Here is a 25,115-nt window from a genome sequence, read left to right on the forward strand (position 1 = left end):
CATGTCGATGATTTTATTTGACAATTCTGGGGACTGGATGGCTTTGGCCAATCCTGGCGTGTTCCGCCTCCAAATCGAGTGGGATTCAGTGTGTTGTGGCGCTCCCCTCGGGAAGAGCCTTTTGACGGTAGGAGTGGATGTCAGCGACCCGCAGGCAGCCAGCTGCCTTCGTGTTGCCGAGCGGAGAGTGCAGCACGTCGGCCTGGAATCTCCGAGGTGCAACCCCTGACAACCAAGCTCTCGGATGCGCGCGCCATTATCGCTGCTGTAACAATACGATATCCCTGGAATGCGCGTTTTAACGAGCCAGTTACATTTCTTTGCATTCTTAGAGATTATAGTTTTTGTTTTTTGTTCATGTTTCTAACAATTGGCCAAGTTAGTAGTTAGTTTATGGGATAGGAATTCTGCCAGATGAGAGGCACTAGGCGCCATTTTCGACTTTATTTGGAAGAGAAAATTATCCAGAAATGAAGATTTGATTGACAGCTGCATGTCGTGATATGATTGGTTGAAATGGGGTAGAAATTTGATAGTACTAGGTGATGTCAGCAAACTGTAAATTACTGTTATCAATGAAATCTTGAAAAACAAACTTTTGATGTGAGGTGCCCAGGTACTGAACTCCATATGGATGCCCAGTTGTCATTGCCCAGGTACTGAACTCCATATGGATGCCCAGTTGTCTACATTTGAATGTTCTGTTTTCCTGTCGTGCCATCTAGTTAGTAGAACACTTAATTTGTGTTTTGCCAATTGTTTTCTGGGCCTTAATTGATGGGTTAGCCTATTTTTTAACTTTTATGGCATTTCTTATTTTATGTGCCTATTTGATATACTTGCATGTTCCTGCTCTGTGTCTTTGTTGGGTGTTGCATATGGACTGTACCCTCTGATTGGCCATGCACACAGTCTGGGGGAGTGTTTTGCCTGATACCTCAATGTCTCTGATTGGCCTCATCTAACAAGGTGTAGGCTATAAGACCTGTGGTGTTCTTTTGTTCTGTATTTTAACCTGATGAAGGTCGATAGACCGAAACGTTGTTAATTAAAAAAAATTTTTGCAAGTAATTGACAGTGTGCGGGACTCCTCTTTATCTCTCATGTGAAAAAGTGTGAAAAACTAAAGAAATTAGATTGTTGTGATTTGTTTTGCATACATTATTAAATAGGTGCACTGCATACCCAGGTATTTGAACTAAAAGAAAAGAAAAGTCATTCTTGGGTTCAGCTCGACTTTAAAAGATATAGTAGAAAAATATATAGAAATATAGCCGCAAGCGGCGATGCGGGGTCCAAGCTTCTGGTGACTTGGGGGTTATATGTCAGATAATATAGACACTGATTTGCGCATTTAGTCAGAGTTGATATGTGCACAAGTGTACCAAGTTTGCAAGTAATATGTAGTAAGTAGCAGTGGTGGTGGTAAGCCAAATGTTGGCTGTCAAAGAGGCTTATTAAGCAATGGACTTTTTCTAGGCAAACTGTCATAATTTCAAATCCTAGCTTCCTGATAAGCTTAGATGTGTTAGCCATGAGTGGACAGCTTACTGAGGTGTTGCTTTTGTGGTGTTCCGAGTCCATTGGATGAAGATAGTGTGCTGCTTCTACTGTACACTTCTGATCATGGTTATAGATGTGCTCAGTGAGGAAAGGATTAAACAAACTGTTCCTGAATGGTGATCTAAGTAATTGGTTGTCACAATGAAAAGCCAATGCTTTTGTAGTAGTGGTGGTAGTCATAAATCTGGTCTGCATAAGCACAAGGCCAGAATTTGAACCATTTGTCTTGAAATTAATGTAAAATCCTAACTATTACTAGATACTCCACATGGTACATTCATAGTGTCTCTATAGGTATAACAAGATTAATATTCAGGTTGTGTAAATCACCCTTTAAGTCAAACTGTTAGTGGCTTAATAGGTTATCAGTTAACAAGTTACTTGTCTGTTATTCAGATGTTTTAAAAGGGTAAGCTTGGGCACAGTGGACATCTACAAGTTGGCAATAAAAGTGTAAGCTCAAGGTTGACTAAAGGAGTTAGGATATAATGCATAAAAAACTGGGACAAAAGACAGCAAAGGAGGCAGATATATGATTCAAACAATACGTTTTTATTGCAAATAATAGTTTTTATGAAATGAAAAACTTAAAGTAAAAAGAAATATATCAATCCATTTTGTCCTTGTGTGGGGCTGAGTCTGGGTTTCTGGACTGTGTGGAGGGACTGTCGAGTCAAGTCTGAGTCAGGGCTATGATTTGTCTATTATGTCAACTCAGATGTGATTGAGCATGAGGATAGCTTCTTCCATTTCGTCTGTAGTCATTTGAGTTGGTGATTTTGTAAGCAGTGGTGTGATAAGTGCGAGTGGGATGGTGTATGATGTTTCCTGGTTATTGATGGACAGAGAGAATTGGATATGTGTTTTGCGGTTTCTGTTTTATGGCGTTGATTGCATTTGTGACATTTGTATGTGAGTGAGTCAAAGTTTACAGTAGTGATAGGTGCCAAAAACAGAAGTACTTGTTTGTGACGGTGGCAGAAGAGACTTCACCATAGATGCTTTGAGTGGTGGGTGGTGGTGGTTCTGTGTATGATTCAAGTGCAGTGGTGGGTGTTGATGTTGTGGTTGGGGTGGTTGTCAGATATGAATTGGCGTGTATGCATGTATGGATAGGTTGGTCAGGTGGTACCAGTCGTCAATGTCAGGTTTACAGTACCCCCACACAGCTAGGTCAATGGTTCCAGTTGCGTCAATGAGGAGGAAGGTTGTTGTATTCATGGTGGTGCCGGCTCAGGTTGTTGCTTCAGTTGTGGGTTTTACCAGTTTGATTACTTTGCAAGTGATGTTGATCTGTGGTAGAGCATGGCATAAACAGACAAATTAGTCATAGGAAGTAGTATGTTTAGCTTTTATAACTTCACATTGACATGACACTATTTGCATATAGGTTGACTTTAGAAAATCTGGAGTAATTCAAATTCAAAGATTCAAGGCCAAGGTTCAGTAGGTGGCATTTTGTTTTTGCATGATATTGTATGTTTTATCTAATGTCACTACTGTGGCATAGGGTGCAAAAAAAGATAGTAGACTTACTTTTTCGAAGTGGCGTCCTTCATTCAGAATGGTGGTGGTTGCATGTGAATAGCCACCCAGGGAGTGATGGATTATGGGAATTTGAGTCCGAGTCTCCAAGCGCTGAGTCAATTAGGTGGCTCACACGTGTGTGTGTGTGTGTGTGTGTGTGTGTGTGTGTGTGTGTGTGTGTGTGTGTGTGTGTGTGTGTGTGTGTGTGTGGGAATGGGGGGGGGGGGTCACAGCAGGTGGCATTAAAAGTTTAGACATTACAAGTACCGCATAGTACCACACTTCAAATAAACCAAACTATACCTTTCACAAATCAACTCAATAAGTGTCAAACTAAATGAATGCCTGCGAAACTGTTTTCGGATGTGTGAGATGTGCAAAATAAATCAGCATTGTTTTTCGGTGGAGTGTCCCTTTAAGGCCAAAACTCTTAACATCTTACTTGGCTTTAATTAAACACACAAGATAGGAATACATTTCAAATTTTTATACTCATAGCTCAACCCATCTTCCCGGGGGGGGGGGGGGGGATGCAAACACACAAACAATAACTCACCAATTCAGCTTCAGAGTTTAGATTCAACAGGGCACCATTGGCACGGTGGATATCTACAGATCAGTAAAGGCGCAACCAATCACTTCAAGTTCAAACATTAACATTAACATGGTACATTCATGTCCACATTTTTAGTAGCGTTTTAAACATAAATTTAACATTTTTAACTTTGTGTTATTCTTTTGTAATTTATACTTTTAACTTATGCTTTTAACTTATTAAACTAAAACACAATATGAATTCAAAGGTGCAAACACAAAAACGAAATCAGTGCTGCAATACAATGGTTCCTTCCAATTGAAGCAATTTAACAAATAAATTAGGCAGCATTGCATCAAACATTTAAGCAGCATTTTAAAACAACAGGAATGTAAACATATTCACCGACCATTGGCGTATTTGGAATTAAACTCTGAGTAGAGCTTGGTGCTTCTGGTTGCTGTCTGTTTGTTTGTTTGAATGTATGACTGAGAGAATGTATTCCTTTTCAGGTGTTCTCAATCTGGTAATGAGCGGCCATTTTGCTGCTGCATCTTGGGAAGTGTAGTTTTTTGTGAGAGTAATCCCATTCCCTGGCTCATCTCTTGCACCAGGGGCTGTGTGTGTGTGTGTGTGTGTGTGTGTGTGTTTTGTGTGTGTGTGTGTGTGTGTGTGTGTGTGTGTGTGTGTGTGTGTGTGTGTGTGTGTGTGTGCATTTGTGTGTGTGTGTGTGTGTGTGTGTGTGTGTGTGTGCGTGTGTGTGTGCATGTGTGTGTGTGTGTGTGTGCATGTGTGTGCATGCGTGCGTGCGTATGTGTGTATGACACCTGTGTGTGGAGTGAAGCACTCTGGGAGATGAAGTACAGCCGTGGTGGCCATTTTAGTATATGTGTGTGTGTGTGTGTGTGTGTCTGTGTGTGTTTGTTTGTTTGTTTGTTTGTTTGTTTGTGTGTGTGTGTGTGTGTGTGTGTGTGTGTGTGTGTGTGTGTGTGTTTGTGTTTAGTGTCAGTGCATGTGTCATCAAAAGTTTAAACATTTATCATTTCAAAACGGTTTCACGTATCTAAATGAATTCCATAACTTTAGGTCAGATAAGTCCAGAGATGCCACAGAAAAAGTTTGGGCTCATTCGGGCAAATGGCCTGGGAGGAGATAGCAAAAATAGGTTATTGAGAAAGTCCAAGATGGCGGAAAATCTAGCAGACTTAAATGGGCGTGCTCTATATGGTTAGATGCGTATTGATCCAGGGAATCCAGCAGATGTGGAATTTTGATTCTACGCCTCACGGTTCAGCAGTTATGGGCCTATACGTGAAATGGTCTGTTATAGCGCCACCATCTGGTCAATATGGGTAATTTTTTGTCTCTGAGTAGTGGGGCACATTTCCAACCTATGTGCAAAGTCTGGCTACTGTACCCCTTACGGTTTTTGACGTGCATACTGTTTTAGCGGAGAATAATAATAAACGGAACAGATACAATAGGGATCCACGCACTTCGTGCTTGGACCCCTAAAAATACAACTTCGAGACAGGGATCACAGGAACATGTTAAATAACAGTTCATCATTCACTCCTTTTGGTGCCAGTGTTTGTAATGTGTGGATCCAGAAAGATTTTCTTTGTTTTAGCACTTTGTCGTGGTCACCGCCTCTAGGTGGCAAGGTGACCTGCTCCACACCGCAGAAGCGCAACATAGAAATGTCATGGTGAGTGTCATTGAAATGCACAGCCCACATGGAAAGAATCTATATGTACCCTATATGTTTTAATATAGGGCCACATATAGTTTTCCCATATATGGTGCATACATAAAATTGGCCGTTTTCCTATATTATATGTACATATATGTACCTATATGTATAGGTACATATATGTACCTATATGTACATATAATATAGGAAATCGGCCAATTTTATGTATGCACCATATATGGGAAACCTATATGTACATATATGTACATATATGTACATATATGTAGGATTTTAAATAAAAAAAAATAGCAGCACACACAGGATTCGAACCGCGTTCTCCAAGGTTCAAGCCATGCGCTCTAGTGCTGAGCTATACATTTTCTTATACTAACCAGAGAGCCGGGCACATTATATACTCTCTCGCACACAACGTAGACCACAATTGTCAGCGATCGGGAAGTTATTTTATGTGATGCGTACGATCGTAACAGACTAAAATGATGTTGTGTGTGTGTGTGCATCTATAGTCTGTAGGCTGTACGGCTTCAGAGGTTAACTTCATTTAACACCAGAGACTCAGGAGGTAGGCCTACAAAGAGCCTCGTATAGTCTGTTACAATAACATAGTGTGCCCAGAGCACCTCGTTCCGCACTTGGTGCAGACCGGTGCAGACTTGCTTTGGTCTAGTCAGTCACAGCTAGTAAGTACTTGCGCATGCTCGTTGCTGCAGGAACTGAATTCATTATTTTATAGTATTGCGCTAAACTATTAACCATAGTTGTGTCCTGGAAGCTTTTTGCTGGCACCACATAGCCTATAGTCCCATATTTATGATATTTCATGTGACATAAAATGCGTTGAAATGTAGTTTTCGTGTAGATCAGATTTCAACTCTCAGTTACACAATAAAAGACAATAAAATGCCAATTCACACACTATCAATATTGTCTCTATTCCAAACTACAACAAATGTTTTAACAATATGATGAACCAAATTGTGTTTTTTACACGTTTACGTTGTAACCGCATTTTAGCCGGTTGAAAAGAGCGTGAAATTAGGTCTTAGACGTTCAAACCCAATATCACCCAGATTTAAACTAAAAATCAACGTTGAAAAAACATTTTGTGCTCGCTGGGTATATATGGATTATGACACAGTGTATACAAACAGATTTGTAAATGACCTATATAGGAGGCATATACCTTGTATTGTGTACATATATGGCCTATATGTGGATATAAAGAAGTGAGACCTATATGACCTGTATTATGAACATATAGGGCCTTTATGTGTATATAAAGAAGCTATATAGGAGACATATATGCCCTGTATGTGCACATATAGTACCTATATGTGGATATAAAGAAGCTATAGGAGACCTATATGCCCGGTATATGCACTTATATGCACCTGAATCTGGCCTATATGCAACCTATATGCGGCATAAATGTGGCCTATATGCGCATATATGCACCTAAATCTGGCCTATATGCAACCTATATGCGGCATATATATGGCCTATATGCTCCTATATGCGCATATATGCACCTAAATCTGGCCTATATGCAACCTATATGCGGCATATATATGGCCTATATGCTCCTATATGCGCATATATGCACCTAAATCTGGCCTATATGCAACCTATATGCGGCATATATATGGCCTATATGCTCCTATATGCGCATATATGCACCTAAATCTGGCCTATATGCAACCTATATGCGGCATATATATGGCCTATATGCTCATATATGCTGCATATAGGTTGCATATAGGTTGCATATAGTTGCATATATGTTAATATAGATTATTTCCAGATGGGATAGTCCCGGTCATTTCTTCGTATTGTGCTTTTGTGCTCACTTATTCTTTGTTTAAGTTTTCTAGTCATTTTCCCAATGTAGCTCAGTCCACATGGGCAAGTAATCATGTAGATCACATGTGTGGATGCACATGTGATGACACTCCTGATGGGATATGTCCTACCTGTGTGGGCATGGGAGAAAGAGTAGGTTTTTACAGTGTTGTTGCATTGTGCACAGCTGCCACAACGGTAGTTGCCATTGGGGAGGGGGTGCAACAGTGTCTGTGTAAAACCACTGGGTCCTCTCATTGGATTAGAATCGGCACGGACCACAAGATCCCTGATATTTTTCCCTTTCCTGTTTACAAAGAACGGCGAGTCCTTAAAAATAGAAGAGAGTTCAGGGTCGGACTTCAAGATGTGCCAGTGTTTTTTTTTTATCGATCTAAAAACAGCAGAGTGGACCGAGTATTGGATAACACATGTGACAGAGAATTTCATGTTTTTTTACACTTTAAAAAAAAAAGGTCAGAGCGTGTCTTTTTTATGGCCAAATCATATGCTTGATCAATCCACAGGGGTGGATATCCCCGCTGGAGGAATCTCCTTCTCATTTCCACAGCTTTCTCATTAAAGTCCTCCGTGGAGTGGGCGGCAGATGATGATCCTTCTGAGTCGAAAAAACGGACTAATGGGGAGCCCCTTCTTTAAGGGTGTGGGGTGAAAACTTGAAGCCAACAATAAGGTGTTTTTATCTGTCTCTTTTCTATACAGTGTTGTTAGGAGGGAGCCATTATTGTTCAAGACCCACATGTCCAGGAAACTCACTTTTACATGACTGTGGTTAGATGTAAACTGTAGGTTACAGTCAAAACTGAGTAGAGTGACAAAATCTGCCAGTTCATTACGACCTCCATTATATATACAGAAGATGTCATCAATATATCTGTACCACTTGATGATTTTTGATAGATGTGTGTTTTTGTCTGGATTAAACACATAATTCCTTAAAAAAAATGCAAATAATGGGCATAATTTGGTGCACAAATGGTTCCCATGCTCGTACCAGAGATGGTACTTCTTCTTCTTCTTCTTCTTCTTCTTCTTCTTCTTCTTCTTCTTCTTCTTCTTCTTCTTCTTCTTCTTCTTCTTCTTCTTCGTGTTTATTGGCAGATTGCAACCATTTAGGGTGCATACCGCCACCTACTGTAATCTAATAGTTTTCAAAATTCAGTTATTTACATTGAAAAAATAAGTGTCCACCCAAAGTGCTCCAATTCAAAATCCATTGTCCATGCTATTATTTAGACCCAGCTGCCTGAGTCTGCACAAATGCGTCCCACATTATTTTATCTATTTCTGCTCCAGTTACGTCCACCATATCCAGGAACCTCTAAATAGCATCAACCACCATTTCTGTCCTCTCCGTCCTCTCAGTCATGCTAGCAGCACAGTTAATGACCATTGCCATAAAGGCACTCGATTTCTTCTTCTTCTTCTTCTTCTTCTTTTTCTATGGCGGTTGGCATCCATGTTGTACAGTACATGTACAGTGTCAATATAATTACAGTGTCCACCCAAAATGCGCCCATTCACCCAATTGTCCCCAAGCCAATTGTCTAGGTTGGTGCAAACGCCTCATTCATCTAACGGCTTGATCTCTCTCTCTCTCTCTTGCAGTAGCGGCTGGTGCATTTTTGTCCAGGGAGGGCTATACCAAATATAGGCCTGGACGATGGGGTTGAAATCAATATGATAATCATAAGGATTCTTCTCAATATCAATATCATAATGTTTCACGTATGCAAAATCAGTGTTCATCTCATTGAACTGAATGGTGATGTCAAACAAACCTTATATTTTCAAATAATATTCCTGCCATACTTCATTTGATCAGTTTTTAAGTAACATTTGCTTGTCATCATCAATTTAGACAGCAAAAATGTCACTATTAAAATAACTTTATATCATCCGATTCCACTGAAAGACAACAATAATAGGCTATTGAATTATCGTCCACTCCAGCCCTAAATCAAGCAAGTAGTAACGGACGTTACTAGCTACTAGAAACGTCTGAAAAAGACTGAGTGTATTTTCTTCCTCTGTAGCCTGTTGTTTAATGGTGAGCTCAGGGTGATCTGGTCCAAGCTCTTTCACTCGATGCTTCTCCTGTAAATTCCGTCTCTCAAACGGCGTCGTTTTGAATGACTTCACAGAATTTTCTTTCTCCATTCTTGCAAAACGTCTTTTGTGTTTTATGGCAGTTGTAAGGAATTTAGATAGAAATATGGATTTTGATATCACTATTGATTCAATAAGTTAATATCAAAACCCCGGGGCACCACCACGTTCATCAGTAATTTATATTACTTTAATAAGCAATTTATATTACTTTAATAAGTAATCTATTACCCCTGCCGTCGGTCACAGGAATCAGAATCAGTTCTAAAGGAAGGGAGATCTTTAATCGACTGATATTATTATAACAAGCAAAGAACAAGTTTTAACTTCAAAACAGAATGCGTTTATTTAATCCACCAAATAGTAAAATCACAGTATTATGCATAACACCTTGTTCGATTGAGAGGTAAGGAGGAGAAAAGTGAAGAGGAAGGGAATAAGATATTCAAAGAAAGCCTAGTTTAAACCTAACCTAATTAAATACATATTCTAATTCAATAGGTGAGTATTCTAAGTTACTCTATCTTCACAGCACTCTCACACTAAGCAGAAAGACGTGTGGTCACTTTGCCTGACGTGGGGAGGCTGTGGTCAAGCCGGCGGACTCCTCTCTCTCTCTGGCCTGACGCGGCCTGGGTTGTCATGGCGACGACGGGCGGCATGTCTGCTCTTGGACAGGCAGACGAGGGGGTCCCAGAGGCCGGCTGGCCGTTGGTTCAATTGTCTTTTAATGATCCTCTTGGTTAGAGGATCTCATCCCGTTGAAAAAGGGGGATCGCCCTTTAGTAATGGCAATTATAAAAGGGATCATCAAAAATGATTTAAGCTTCACCTATCAAAAATAAAGCAACAAAAGGTATCTAATCTCAATATGTTTAGTTCGATGAGAGCCAGGTTTTCCTTGAAATCTGTTTCCACTCTTGGAAAACTATATCGTCTGGAACTGAAAAACCATCCTAAAAAGTCAGCGTGCCTATTTTGTGGGAAGACGGCCTGCTCAGTACAGTGTTCCCAGGCAGCGGTCCATTCCTCAATAGGGCCACGTGATAATCTTTGTTGGTGGCAGAATTATATGAGACAATCACCATTTGGTGTGGTGAAAGCTGCAATGGCCTTCAAAAGCATGGCATCTTTTGAGGCCTAAAAGTAAGGACTACATCTTGAATTCTTGAGTTCTAAAAAGTCCTTGTTGTTGAAGTTCTTCTTTCGTCTGCACAAGTCTGTTAGAGCGCAGCCAGCCACAGTTTTTATCTCCTCCTGTCAGGAGAAAAGGGGCATGGCCCTGCCTTCTATTGCATTCAGATAAGGGTATGGGTTTAGAACTCAACTAAACTATTTCTCTTACAAGCATATTTATATTTCTTGACATCACTCTTGGTGTGATAAAGACAAGATATAAAGGGAAAAGAGAAAGGTAAATAGACAGATAACTAGATCGATAGCGAAATAGATATAGACAAGCATTGGTCTTGTTACACAGTCATGGAGTCAGGCTGGCCGAGAGATTTATGGCCATGTTTTACAGGGACAAACATAAGACTTATCACATGCTTAAAACATCTCATCAAATGACTTTATGGCCATGACACTTTCATAATTACAACACACACATTATTCTGATTATTTTAAGACCAAACATGGATGATGTATCCTTATATTAAGGAATAAACCAAAATATTTCTGGGACAATATATCTTTACTGAATCTTGTATACGTGTACGTAACAAAACCATATCTTAATGTCACACACACATTAACACACTATACATTCCTACTTATTAAGTACGTAATACTAATTAACTTGATTAAGTCTCACATCTTGAGAATAGTCAGTTCCTCTTAGCGCCATACAGCCCACTCCTGCTGCTCTTTGACAAAAAGGAATGTGAAGTGGTTTATAGCCTTTGACCCCCCACTTCCATTCGATGACCTTTGGTTTAAGGAGGAAGATGGGAACATGTTGTACATTTACAAAGCATTATTAAACATACCCACGATTTATATAGATCAATGGGGGTTGTGATTTGGAGAATATTGATACCAAACACTCCATGAGTTGCACGTACGCTACACAAGTTCCTAGACTGTTTGATTCCAGACTCAGTGCCTGGGCATGACTGTATTGCTTCAAGAGCCCTGTCCGGGGTCCCGTCCGTGTGACCTGTGAACTAAATCTCCACCAACCGGACAGAACGGACATTGACGAAACACACTGTCAGCAGTTAGAAATCACTCCTTTGGTATTTCCAGACAGGCTGGCATCTAGGGCCCTTTTTGGCTCCTCCCAGATGCAAGGCGCAGCCAGAGGTCAATTCCTGTGAACTCTGGAGAGGAGAGATCTGTACATTAAATATTCAATATTTAATGCACGTTTACTAGATGAGTTTCGCTACATATCCCCCCCGTTGTATCCTAGAAGCGGTCATATCGGAACTTCTGGGAGACAAGGCGAAGAAACCAGATGGTAGATGCATAGTGACCACGTTCCTGCATGAGAGTGCTGTATCCTTAGATTCAAGCAGAGAGGTGAAGCAGGGATAGGACAGATAAAGGGAAAGATAAGATCTTTGCCTATCGTGTTTAGAATAACCTATGTCACATATTCCTGTCACTTATACTCTTAATAATAGTTTCCACATATGTGTGAGCGGTCAAAACTGAAAACATACCAAAGGTTGTTCTTTCATTCGAAGTCTGAGAAGACTCTGGTTTAACGCACAGTGCCCTTATAGGTTGTAAAGTTTACCACTGGGACCGGTACTTAACCACTGAAGGGGGAACCTAACCCCCCTTCTCTTAAGAAGAAACCATTCTGCTTATCACTTCTCCTAAAACAACCTCTTAAATTTTGATAGGAAATAACCAACTCAACAGGAGTGTGGATTTAATTGTGTGATCCTGTGGAATAGTTAACCCGCTCACTTCACTGCTGGTTGACGAGGTTACTCCAGCGATTTTATTAGTGGCTGTTTCATTCGCAACCAAGGGGTTGCTTTTAGCGCACCTTGGTTGTAAACCAGGCACGGTTCAGATTTCATTGTTTGAAAATAATGTTCAGACATCTTATCAAAATTTGGTATAGGCTAGCACAATAACAAGTGCCTATTCCATCATGTGACAAAGGGTTAGAACATATGGGACATTATATTCCTATCATGTACACCAGACTGCCATATCACAAAATAACCACTTTATTGACTGTGTGTGTCTGTAGGCTATTCTCTGTGACGATACCATAGCGTACATAAACCCGATCACATGGCCTTGTATTTAATTCAATGGTCCTGACTGATGGGTAAATTCTGCTTTCCGGCCGTCAGTCACAACCAGCGGCTAAGGACCCGAATCCTGAGCAATTCTAATTCAACAGCAAACGGTTTTTTTTTTATATATCTGGCGAACAGTCACGTTGGAAAATGAAAAATCTTTCAGCTCAAACGGACAAACGCGCCCCCAGCTGAATTTGTTCATATAACGCTATAATTAATACTGGCTGGCAGGCCGTATTTTCACATCCTGACAAGCAGGCGCATGTATGCAAAGCAATTATTAGTTAAGGATGCATCATGCAAGCGGATTTGCCTGTACAATAAGATTATATGTGTGGCGGCAGCTATGACTGGGGGGTTTGAGATCAACCCCCCCTTTGCTTCCTCGCGTAGGCTATGCCAAACATGGTAACCCAACCTGTCAGTGCCAAAGTGTTCCATCCACACAGCTTGTGGGGTAAATGTAGGCTATTCGCTTTGCACATTTGAATGCAGCGGTTCTCAACATGGGGTCCGTGGACCTAGACATGTTAGTGATTGAAAGTGATTGAGCTTTGAACTCGGGACTTCACTAGCCTATTCATGTGTGTGTTGAGAGCCTACAGCTGTCACAGGGGAAAGATGAACACTTCACACAAGTTAAAAATGCATTTTCGTTTAAAAGCAAAACACTGCTTGATGCGCACCCCCGCTTTCATGGGGAGACTGAAAGGAGGGGGGGGTTTGCTTCCCCCCCCATAAGAGACTGACGTGTTGACGTCAGCATCTAGGTTTTAGGTTTTAGGACGGCGCGCTTATAGGCTAGGCCTACTCTACTGTACACATAACATGTCATAACAGTAATTAGCTAGCCAGCATCGGGCTGGTTAAACGCAGCACCAATACACATGGCAGAAAACACAGGGCAAGGAGCTTGCTGCGCGTCACTCGCTGTTGATCTGCATTTTGATTCACAGGTGTAGAGTTTTCAACTCTCTGTGACAAGATTAACCTTCTCAGCTCATAGCTGGTCAAATAAAGTCAGGTGGCTAGTCTGATTTAAAAACGCGAAGGGGGTCCGGAGGGATTTAAATCAGCTAGAAATCGTAGCATGATTCCTTCCTCATTCCGGAGCATATTATCTTTCTTGAAATCCAACGGGCACACGCGCAGATCAATACTCGATTAATGCAATTTAAGAAGATATCTACTCTCTGTAACCAGATTAAACCTTCTCAGCTCATATAGCTTGTGAATAAAATCAGGGAGCTATTCTGATTTACAAACACGAAGTAGGTTAGTCTGGGTGGATTTAAATCAACTAGGAATCGTAGCATAACCTCTTATCCCAGACCTATATCTTTCCTTTTTCCACGGGCACACGCGCAGATGTAGTACTCGAAACCTTCTCAGCTTATATAGCTTGTCGATAAAATCAGGGAGCTATTCTGATTTAAAAACGCGAAGTAGGTTAGTCTGGGTGGATTTAAATCAACTAGGAATCGTAGCATAACCTCTTATCCCAGACCTATGTCTTTCCTTTTTCCACGGGCACGCGCGCAGATTTAGTACTTGAAACCTTCTCAGCTTATATAGCTTGTCGATAAAATCAGGGAGCTATTCTGATTTAAAAACGCGAAGTAGTCCGGGTGGGTCTAAATCAACTAGGAATCGTAGCATAACCTCTTATCCCAGACCTATATCTTTCCTTTTTCCACGGGCACGCGCGCAGATTTAGTACTAGATACCTTCTCAGCTCATATAGCTTTGTCAATAAAATCAGGGAGCTATTCTGATTTAAACGCGAAGGAGTCCGGGTGGATTTATCATCACTAGGAATCGTAGCATGATTAACCACTTATTAGAGCTATCTTTTGGCCTTTATGTCAGTTCTCAAACTGCGGACAACGCGCAGTGAAACCTCACTCTGCATTCGTTCACAATTCACTGTTAGCAGCAAGCTCTGCTGTGCTTAGCCTTTGAGCTAAGCCTAGGTAGCCACTGCAGCAGCTAACTTGTCAACAACGCAGTTCCGGTGTAGGGTGTAGGGCTGTGAGCAGTGACGCCCTCGCCTGGCTCCACCCCCTGATATACGCTCGGCGTCTCGCGCAGACCAGCTCAGTCTATACAGAGCAACGGCAGCGTATCGCTGCCCTGAGCCGTGGAGCAGGGAGACGCTTGGCTCCTCCAGCCAGCTGACCAATCGCAGCGGCTGGCCATTTGACTCAATGTTTGGTCCCGTCTGTACTGAGCAGACGGAGAAAGGGCCTCCTAACACTTGAATCGTGTTATCAAAAGAGGTCTTTAATCAATAGGCTATTATCATAACAAACTCACAATCCTCAGATTATTGTCCTCTTAACACAGCGATGCTGTGTTCCTTCTTTTTCTTTATTCAGAATCGATACTCAGCTATGTCTTATAAACACATGCTTATATGGCAAAAACACTGCATTCACCTTGGTCAATGATAGTTCAGTTGCTTGTCAAAATAATATGTCAAGCCTCACACGGGGGCACCAAATATGTAAGGAATTTAGATAGAAATATGGATTTTGATATCACTATTGATTCAATAAGTTAATATCAAAACCCCGGGGCACCACCACGTTCATCAGTAATTTATATTACTTTAATAAGCAATTTATATTACTTTAATAAGTAATCTATTACCCCTGCCGTCGGTCACAGGAATCAGAATCAGTTCTAAAGGAAGGGAGATCTTTAATCGACTGATATTATTATAACAAGCAAAGAACAAGTTTTAACTTCAAAACAGAATGCGTTTATTTAATCCACCAAATAGTAAAATCACAGTATTATGCATAACACCTTGTTCGATTGAGAGGTAAGGAGGAGAAAAGTGAAGAGGAAGGGAATAAGATATTCAAAGAAAGCCTAGTTTAAACCTAACCTAATTAAATACATATTCTAATTCAATAGGTGAGTATTCTAAGTTACTCTATCTTCACAGCACTCTCACACTAAGCAGAAAGACGTGTGGTCACTTTGCCTGACGTGGGGAGGCTGTGGTCAAGCCGGCGGACTCCTCTCTCTCTCTGGCCTGACGCGGCCTGGGTTGTCATGGCGACGACGGGCGGCATGTCTGCTCTTGGACAGGCAGACGAGGGGGTCCCAGAGGCCGGCTGGCCGTTGGTTCAATTGTCTTTTAATGATCCTCTTGGTTAGAGGATCTCATCCCGTTGAAAAAGGGGGATCGCCCTTTAGTAATGGCAATTATAAAAGGGATCATCAAAAATGATTTAAGCTTCACCTATCAAAAATAAAGCAACAAAAGGTATCTAATCTCAATATGTTTAGTTCGATGAGAGCCAGGTTTTCCTTGAAATCTGTTTCCACTCTTGGAAAACTATATCGTCTGGAACTGAAAAACCATCCTAAAAAGTCAGCGTGCCTATTTTGTGGGAAGACGGCCTGCTCAGTACAGTGTTCCCAGGCAGCGGTCCATTCCTCAATAGGGCCACGTGATAATCTTTGTTGGTGGCAGAATTATATGAGACAATCACCATTTGGTGTGGTGAAAGCTGCAATGGCCTTCAAAAGCATGGCATCTTTTGAGGCCTAAAAGTAAGGACTACATCTTGAATTCTTGAGTTCTAAAAAGTCCTTGTTGTTGAAGTTCTTCTTTCGTCTGCACAAGTCTGTTAGAGCGCAGCCAGCCACAGTTTTTATCTCCTCCTGTCAGGAGAAAAGGGGCATGGCCCTGCCTTCTATTGCATTCAGATAAGGGTATGGGTTTAGAACTCAACTAAACTATTTCTCTTACAAGCATATTTATATTTCTTGACATCACTCTTGGTGTGATAAAGACAAGATATAAAGGGAAAAGAGAAAGGTAAATAGACAGATAACTAGATCGATAGCGAAATAGATATAGACAAGCATTGGTCTTGTTACACAGTCATGGAGTCAGGCTGGCCGAGAGATTTATGGCCATGTTTTACAGGGACAAACATAAGACTTATCACATGCTTAAAACATCTCATCAAATGACTTTATGGCCATGACACTTTCATAATTACAACACACACATTATTCTGATTATTTTAAGACCAAACATGGATGATGTATCCTTATATTAAGGAATAAACCAAAATATTTCTGGGACAATATATCTTTACTGAATCTTGTATACGTGTACGTAACAAAACCATATCTTAATGTCACACACACATTAACACACTATACATTCCTACTTATTAAGTACGTAATACTAATTAACTTGATTAAGTCTCACATCTTGAGAATAGTCAGTTCCTCTTAGCGCCATACAGCCCACTCCTGCTGCTCTTTGACAAAAAGGAATGTGAAGTGGTTTATAGCCTTTGACCCCCCACTTCCATTCGATGACCTTTGGTTTAAGGAGGAAGATGGGAACATGTTGTACATTTACAAAGCATTATTAAACATACCCACGATTTATATAGATCAATGGGGGTTGTGATTTGGAGAATATTGATACCAAACACTCCATGAGTTGCACGTACGCTACACAAGTTCCTAGACTGTTTGATTCCAGACTCAGTGCCTGGGCATGACTGTATTGCTTCAAGAGCCCTGTCCGGGGTCCCGTCCGTGTGACCTGTGAACTAAATCTCCACCAACCGGACAGAACGGACATTGACGAAACACACTGTCAGCAGTTAGAAATCACTCCTTTGGTATTTCCAGACAGGCTGGCATCTAGGGCCCTTTTTGGCTCCTCCCAGATGCAAGGCGCAGCCAGAGGTCAATTCCTGTGACCTCTGGAGAGGAGAGATCTGTACATTAAATATTCAATATTTAATGCACGTTTACTAGATGAGTTTCGCTACACAGTTGAAAACAAACTTATTTGCTTTGCGCGCGTGCTGCAAAGCCGTCGGTGTGGGACTGCTACTAGTGTTTATATATACTGCCTCGCTACCCATCTACGTAGCCTAGCCTACGTCACGACACTCACTCTACCTGACCCCACCTCCACCTGGTCGCTAGATACGCGCCCAGAGCCCTCCCAAATCCCTTTGTTTTTGAGAGTGAACAGCGCATGTGCAACTACACAGATCCTGATCTGCACTGGTGGAAACTGAAAGTCCCCGGACGGCGTCCGTGGCAATTCATTGCAAGAAAATATTGACCCAGAAACAGTAGCCTACACATGTAGATCATTAATGAATCTACATATTTATTGCAGATTATATACTCACTATCTAATATTCACCTTGCTCATAAAAAAATAGGCCTATATATATATATATATATATATATATATATATATATAACGTTTTATTTTCCCCTCCATGTGGGTATAGGTGGGGCGGCGCCCTGGCGCCTTCTAGTGGCCGGCCACCACTGCTCTCTTGCACTAAAAAGTCCCCCGGCTGGCCTATGTCCACCAGCTGCGGTATGGCTCCATGCAGATGCCTGAACAGACCCACACCCAATCTTATCAGACGCAGGCAGGATCCCATGGGCGGGAGTCTGTTCCGGCAGCGCAGACTTTTCGAAACTCTGCACAGGAGACTGCAAGACTGTCCGGTAAGTTGTGGTGAGTTCGAAATTTCGGCGCGACACTTGTAAAGTAAAGTGTAAAGTGTAAAGTGTAAAGTAAAGTACAACACGGACGACATCTTTGTGGCTTAATTTGAAAAGCTGAATGCTGGTCTGGGAAAGGACGCTGTATTCAGGTCGTCTGATCTGAACACAGCAGCGCTCATGCAGGGCAGCAAGACAGACAGGAAATAAACCTGATGGCATCTGGTTATTTTCTAGAGTGCAAAGCCTAAACGCTCGGTTAGTCGGCTACAATAACATGACAGACAGGAGAGCAGCAGGGTTTCCTTCTGTCCCTAGCTGAAACGTGGGATGACCACGCCCCAAACTGCTTCTTCCTGAAAATGTGCAGCAAGTAAAAAAAAAGAAAAAAAGATGGTGCATGGTTAGGGGTTTCTTAACTACGACGAGACCCAAACCCTAACCCTAACCCTAAATTGTTGGAATTGCCCTAAACCTAATGTTTTAAATAAGAAAAATGCTTGTTAAAAATGTGTGTATTTTGACCAGGAATCAACCCCCTGTCATCAGATTGGAAAGCAAGCACCTTACCCATTAAGCCAGAGGTTCTCAAACGTTTTTCAGCCAACGACCCCCTTACAAGATAGAAAATATACCGGGGACCCCCTCAGAATCTGCTGGCCAGGGAGGCAGCCTATGAACGGCTATCTTTTGCTATGTTGGGCAGGTTAGAACAATATTACTTAACATGGGAAAAGATTTGTGTCCGACATCAATGGCCCCTAAAGATGATCCTATGGCTCAGCTCTCATCCCCATACACACATCTAGTCAGGCAAGTGCTCATCTGGCTTTAAATCTCCTTTATGTTCAATATACGTTTTATGGGTAACACTTTACAATAACGTACACAAATAATGTAGTAGTTACTAGTAAACTAATCATTAACTAATAGTTAATGAGTATAGTTAATGAATAATTCGTCATTAGTCAATCACTAGTTAATCATAGTTAATGAGTAGGTAGTCATTAGTTAATGATTAATATCTAAGTGCCTGAGTAGAGTAGTTAATCATTACTTAATGATTACTAAATGTCAGCTGTGAATGCAGTTCAATCATGAGAGGCCAGTTGGTAGGATTTAACAAACTTTATTTAGCAATCGGCATGCATGGCAAATACTTTGGCGCATGACTCCATTGGCCAGTGGCACTGCTCTTGAGACACGAGGAGGGCATCTGCATAGGCTAGGAGATCCTCCTTCCCCATGGGGGATCAGGAGTCAAGACTCGTTGGTGGCGGACTGGGGAGGACGGCTTCAGGGGAGATGGACTGCCGTGAAGCTAGCTGCTGCTATGATCGGCCAGAGAGAGAGAGGTGACGTAGAACCCTTGCTATATATATGATAATTAACTGACGTCATATCTGACGTCATTGCAGACGTCATACTAGGACTTTGACTGACCACGTCATACTAGAACTTGACTGACGTCAGGGGGTGATCGGATTATGCATGAGTGGCCTTCTTGCTTGAAATTTGTTCTGGAGACCTCACTAGTTAATCATTAGTTACTGATTAGTCGGTCAGTTCCATGAGTTGTTAAAGGATGGCTTTACCGGTTTTCAACCAGATTTGTATCCTTACAATGTCAGTAGTATGAGTAGATGGGCAGCCTTTACCTCCTTACAATGTCAGTAGTATGAGTAGATGTATCCTTACAATGTCAGTAGTATGAGTAGATGTATCCTTACAATGTCAGTAGTATGAGTAGATGTATCCTTACAATGTCAGTAGTATGAGCAGATGTATCCTTACAATGTCAGTAGTATGAGTAGATGTATCCTTACAATGTCAGTAGTATGAGTAGATGGGCAGCCTTTACCTCCCCTCAGTAAACCCTCTTGGCTGTACCGCATTTTCATTCCCATTCACTGTGCACCGCTCTGACGCGTTTTACGTCACGACCGCGTCACGACCGTGCATTACACATGCGGAAATGTCGATTAGAACTACAACTCTTTTGTGTGTGTGCCGCCTCTAGGGGGCCTCCATGCGCCTCCACAGCTCCAAAATCAAAACACTCCGTCAGCCATCTTTTCTGCCCGCATCGGTCTGGAGCTAACTAGCTCACCATGGCTAAACCATGCATGGCTGAAGGAAATATTCCTGGTGAAATTGAAGAGTTTGATATGGATGAAGACGATTTCCAAAGTGTGCTAATAAACTCTGACATTCAGGGCTACTTAACGCCATGAGCCAGACTACAGTGCAGAGGAATTGCGCCGTATGGAAGGAGAGGCAGTTGAACAGGCCGCCGGAGACGGCGTGTGGGGACAAATTCTGCATCGTGCAGCTGCCGATGGATCGCTCTGCTACAGCGAGAGGCCAATTTCTTCTTGGAAGAAGTCACTGAATATGCCGAGGAACGAGAGGGATGTGTAAGGTTGCATCAAAGTTTTGGACCATAGATCGTTGGGTTTTAGAGACTAATTTTACACGAAATTACAATAAAAACTTTTAACTAAAGATGTATCTGTTATTGACATTATCGCTATTATAACGTACTAAGCATATAAGCATATAGTGGGCAATTGCAGAATTATGGCCAGATATTAGCTACTGTGTACAGCTAGCTACACATGTACAAGAATAAAATTATCTTATTTATTAACAAAACTTCACCTTTTCATAACTGCATTTATCATACATCTCTAGAAAAGGGAGTGATTGACAGATCGCATGTACAGTGATCACGGAACAATTGCAGGTGAAGCTGCAGCTCTGATGGATGAAAAATAAAGATGGCAACAGCCACCACTTCAACTCCAAACGGGAGACCAAAATCAAAGGGAGTGATTGACAGATTGCATGTACATGTACAGTGATCATGGAACAATTGCAGGTGAAGCTGCAGCTCTGATGGATGAAAAATAAAGATGGCAACAGCCACCACTTCAACTCCAAACGGGAGACCAAAATCAAAGGGAGTGACTTGACAGATCGCATGTACAGTGATCATGAACAATAGCAGGCGGAGCTGCAGCTTTGGGAAACCCCCCAAGGATGAAAAATAAAGATGGCAACAGCCACCACTTCAACTCCAAACGGGAGACCAAAATCAAAGGGAGTGATTGACAGATTGCATGTACATGTACAGTGATCATGGAACAATTGCAGGTGAAGCTGCAGCTCTGATGGATGAAAAATAAAGATGGCAACAGCCACTTTTTGGGGAGTTTAGCTCGATTGCCATTTTGTCCCCACTTACCCTAAATATACACTGTCTTTACGGTCACTCTCGATGCAGTATGGAGAGAGGGGTCATATTTAGCGATACAACAGTGGAGGCGGCACTACTGTTCAAAGGCAACAAAACACAGCGCCTAAAGCTCTATGCACATGTGTACATGTTGTGACTAGTTTATTCACCATGCTATGAAATAATAATCCATAGTTGCATGAAACATTATTTCCATAGTAAATCCATACCGGGTCACTTCCTTGTTTGTCTGTGGACAGCGCTTCCACGCATGCGTTATTTGCACATGCGCTGTACACCCGGCAGCGATGTTTACTAAATATTTATTTACCTCAAAAAATTGTTTTTCTGCATTTTGGATTAGTACCCGAGTCACAAGATGTACATAGAGCTTTTTGGCACTTTGTTTTGTTGCCTTTGAACGGCAGTACCGTTCTATCGCTAAATATGACCCCTCTCTCCATACTGCATCGAGAGTGACTGTAAAGACAGTGTATAATGGGGGGATATGGCAATCGAGCTAAACTCCCCAAAAAGTGGCCTATCCCTTTGTAATAACTATGCTAGGGTGTCATGTGAGCTTCTTGTGAGCCTTCAGAACTTGGGGCTGTCATGTCCCTTTCAGGGACAGCTTCCTGTGAGACTTCAGAACTTGGGGGTGTCATGTCCCTTTCAGGAACACCTTCTCTGCCGCTGACAAGTCTTCTGATCTTGTTGGTTCCCCTGTGAAAATTTAAATATCATTAGAATAGCCCTGTGAAAATTTTAATATCATTAGAATAATCAAGGCAATTTCACAAACATACTGGGGTATTACAACCAAAACTAGGCAAACCTAGTGTAGTCCGGCTGTGAACTGAAACATTTGATTCAGGACTTTATATTCACAAATGGTCCCATAACTTACACAAAATCTATGATGCATAGAGCAACATTCTCAGAATTTTGGGCAACACCCTATGCCCTAAAACAGATGCTGTAAAATGTGCCATGGATAATGGATGGAGATGCAATAAATCCAACAGAAAATGCTACAACAGAATCTGTGCCCCTACGCCCCGACTACAATTACAGCTCTATTATGAAACGAATACAACCCTAACACTGCAGGGGAAAAAAGAGCGATACAGGCAGAGAGATACACCAGATATCAGACCAGAACACTAATTGAGCACAGATCGGCTCTTCTCCTTTCAGAGAGAGCCTGGAGATGCAAGGTTAGCCTTCTTCTAATGGCTTTTCGGCAGAGAGGATGATGCCTTGTGGCACATCCCCTCCACCCCTTCATGCTCAGAACGCCCACGAGTTTAGCCTCAGGCAGGAAAATGTTTATCACATCACTGATGACATCACAATCGTGACAGACACCGCCAATTTTAATTAAGATATATCAATATAATATAAGCATGAATTAAGGTCAGGTTACATTCTATACGTTTTACACCCACTTTCAGTGATAGAGAAAACTAGAGAAACTTACTGTTCTTTGTCGCACTGCCTCACATCCTTCAACTTCTGGGCCATGCACTGTCTGATTAGAACCTCACTGGTGTTTGGGAACACAGCTTGCACTTGGTCTGTTGGAACAACAACAAAATACAAATTTACTTCAAGGTAAATTAAATTAAATAACTTAAGTTAACAAACAAAACAAAACAAAAAGACAGACCTCTTGACCAGAATATTTATTTTACACTATATTTTAGGCACTGTGTTTTGTTGACTTTGAGCCGCGATCCGCTTGGTCCTGTTTTAGTGCTGTCCATTTAACTACTGCACACCCCGACCCTCCAAACTGCACGGACAGTTGCTGTGAAGACGTGTATATCGATGTTTATTGGGGGCGATATGGAAAATTCGCTAAACTCCCCAAAAAGTGGCCTATCCATTTAAGTTTTTCAACTTATATCATCAAATGATGGTACTAACATGCATTGTCTGTGATCAGATTGCAATCCGATAGTGTGCTTGAAAACATTAGCATACCGTTGTTGCAGAGATCACGGGTCCCAGGCTGCTCCGCCGTTTCATGGGGAAGGGGTGGGGTGGTGCTGGTGGAGGCAGCAGTGGCTTCAGGAGACGACAGGAGAGACAGAGGCAGAGGGAAAGACAGTAGAGAGGCAGAGAAGGAGACAGGGATAGAGGTCATTATCACCTGACACTAACATGCATTTTTTTTCTGAGATCAGACTGCAGCGCATCAGAGTCAAAGTAGCAAAAAATAAATATAAAAAAATATAAAAAATAAATAGATAAATGTATTTATTCCAAATCTATTTTTTTTACTAAATAATATTATATAGTATTTGTGTATTTAAATTAATATCCTTGCTTCTTTGTATACCACTATGCTGAGAACATCTGCACTATATTTGCAGAGCCTATTTGAATGTTGTTGTTTTTTAGTCACATTTGCAGGGTTCTCATACCTCCTAAAAATCAAATTCAAAGACTTTGCAAGGAATTTCCAGACCCAATTCTCTTAAATTTGAGGGCCGGGCAGAACTTTCAAAATAATGTAATGAGAACCATGTGCTGATTTTGTAAGGACTAAATAAGGACCATACCGTTGTTGGGAGAGGGGACAGGGTCCCAGTCCGCTCCGGCACTTCGTGTGTGGGTGGGGTGGTGGTGGAGACGGCAGTGGCTTCAGGAGACGACGGGAGACACAGGCAGAGAGAGAGAGAGGAAAGAGAGACACAGAGGAGAGAGAGAGGCAGAGACAGGGATAGAGGCCATTGACGCCTGGCGTATTTTCTGTGATCAGATTGCAATCGGATAGTGCTTGACCACATTAACCTGATTTAATTTACACCTGGTAATAATGTATCTCCAGTGTTCACATTGAAATCAGGTAAGCTCCATAGCATAGAGCAGTAGAAAAACTGCAGTGACTGTTGTTGTATGTGGATTGAGAGGATGCATTGCATGTACACTTGTGTTCAATGTGGTCACAATTAGAGATGCAACGGTATGAGTTTTTGATATTGGTATGATAACCTTGGACAAAAATACCACGGTTTCACGGTATCGCGGACCTTTATGTGTGTAGCGCTTTTCCCGTGGTGTTGAATGAGAGTAAGCGCCCTGGGTCCTTCTCTATGACCAACCCCCTATATAAGTGTTGTGGTATGGTTTTTAAATAATTTATTTACTGCTTAAACGATGAAATTACCTGCTGTTTTTAATCTTTTAACCTTATATTTCTAACCCCTTTTAATATACATGTATTTATTCTATTTATCCAATTTATTAATTACGCCAACACAGATGGTTTGTGATATACAAAAACAAGACAATATTTATTCTCTTCTAGGAAAATAAAAAGGTTGTATGGTACGGTAACAAGACTGTCATTTTTCAGGCATTTGGTCAAACCCTGTAGAAAATATAGGCTATTAGCCTTTCACATTACATGGGAAAGAAAATCACACTGACCAGGTGCTAGCACTGGTAGATACCTCCTAAACCCACTAGAGCACTGAAACACTCAAATTAAATATCTCTCTTCAAAACAGACGTATGGCTTTGTCCATATGTTTTATACAGTCTATAAGAAATACAGTAAGGTTACCTGAAGTAGAAAATAACAACAGCACAAACAGTGGTACCACAAACAAATAAAGAAATAAACCCCCCGGTGCAGGCCTGATAAGTTGAGCGCTCAAGGTGATTCAGCACTGGACTGCTCACCACAGTTCTACAGCACTGACATCGCCGCTTACCAGAATCCTCTTCTTAAACAAGGAATCCTCTTCTTAATAAGGACTCCTCTTCACGCTTCAA

The 25,115-nt window shown here is 41.5% G+C and overlaps 1 long non-coding RNA gene across 1 annotated transcript; it reads right to left on the minus strand.

The window, feature by feature from the left end:
* Positions 1-20,726: 20,726 nt before the first annotated feature.
* Positions 20,727-23,426, minus strand: LOC310775081. Its single transcript, XR_014552633.1, has 3 exons — positions 23,316-23,426; positions 22,810-22,906; positions 20,727-22,052 (listed from the first exon to the last, which is right to left on the minus strand). It is a non-coding gene; the product is annotated as an uncharacterized lncRNA (long non-coding RNA).
* Positions 23,427-25,115: the final 1,689 nt, after the last annotated feature.

The sequence above is a fragment of the Poromitra crassiceps genome, assembly GCF_964638095.1.
Source record: "Poromitra crassiceps genome assembly, chromosome: 4".
In the NCBI taxonomy this organism is placed as follows: domain Eukaryota; kingdom Metazoa; phylum Chordata; class Actinopteri; order Beryciformes; family Melamphaidae; genus Poromitra; species Poromitra crassiceps.